The sequence below is a fragment of the Oratosquilla oratoria genome, chromosome 30, assembly GCF_046742065.1.
Source record: "Oratosquilla oratoria isolate Oo_2021 chromosome 30, ASM4674206v1, whole genome shotgun sequence".
NCBI classification, from domain to species: Eukaryota; Metazoa; Arthropoda; class Malacostraca; order Stomatopoda; family Squillidae; genus Oratosquilla; species Oratosquilla oratoria.
Genome location: NC_134806.1, coordinates 33,184,948 through 33,186,296, shown reverse-complemented (window position 1 = coordinate 33,186,296; position 1,349 = coordinate 33,184,948).

Below are 1,349 nucleotides of genomic sequence, written 5' to 3'. Positions count from 1 at the left end.
ACACACACACACACACACACACACACACACACACACACACACACACACACACTCACACACACACACACAGATGAGAGGGAAGGTGGGAGGGGTGTGGAGTGTATTTAGGGATGAAATGGGTGGGAGTGTTTTTATGCCTTTCCCTTTTTGGCTACCTCCCTTGGAAGGGGGAAAAGCCTTGGTATATGTATGTATATATATATATATATATATATATATATATATATATATATATATATATATGCGTGTGTGTGTGTGTGTGTGTGTGTATGTGTGTGTGTGTGTGTGTGTGTGTGTGTGTGTGTGTGTGTGTGTGTGTGTGTGTGTGTGTGTGTGTGTGTGTGTGTGTGTGTGTGTGTGTGTGTGTGTGTGTGTGTGTGCGTGCGTGTGTGTGTGTGTGTGTGTGTGTGTGCGTGTGTGTGCGTGTGTGTGTGTGTGTGTGTGTGTGTGTGTGTGTGTGTGTGTGTGTGTGTGTGTGTGTGTGTGTGTGTGTGTGTGTGTGTGTGTGTGTGTGTGTGTGTGTGTGTGTGTGTGTGTGTGTGTGTGTGTGTGTGTGTGTGTGTGTGTGTGTGTGTGTGTGTGTACGTATACGTATACGCACTGTCCAAGTAGATATAAGTTTGGACATTAAACAACATGAAGAAAATGAAGATATACACTTACAACATAGGAAGTCTCTCAGAATACCACAGGCTGGAGAGTTTACTGGAAGAACTAGACAACATCAAGTGGGAGATCGTAGGATTGAGCGAAGTCCGAAGAGCGGAAGAAAAGCTGATACAATTACAAGATAGTCATCACCTGTTCTAATATAGAGTAAGGGCAAAGAGAGGTTACTGCTAACGTTGTCAAATTCAGTAGTTTGTCAGACAGGGTAGCTTGGATTGTGATTAGGTTGTGTAAAAGATACACTCTAAAAATAGTTTAGGTTTATGCACCAACATTCACAGAGCTCACATGATGAAATTGAGTCGTTCCATGATGATTTAAGTCAGGTAATGAATAAAAATAAGTAAGTACATGTTGGTAATAAGAGACTTTAGTGCTAAAGTGGGAAAGAAGATGGGAGATAAGACGTGCACTGATAATTAGTTTGGAGTAGGTGAAAGAAATGACAGAGGCGAGATGTTAGTCAATCTTGCAGAGAACTACAACATGAGGATAATGAACACATTCTTCCAAAAGCACGTAGGTCGTAAATGGAGGTGGGGAAGTCCAAATGGGATAACAAGGAACGAAATAGACTTCATATTAGTAGATGAGAGCAAAAGCGTTAGCAATGTTACGGTGGTAAATAAAGTCAACATTGAATAATATGTTGCAGAGCTAAATTCAATTTCAGAGCCAAG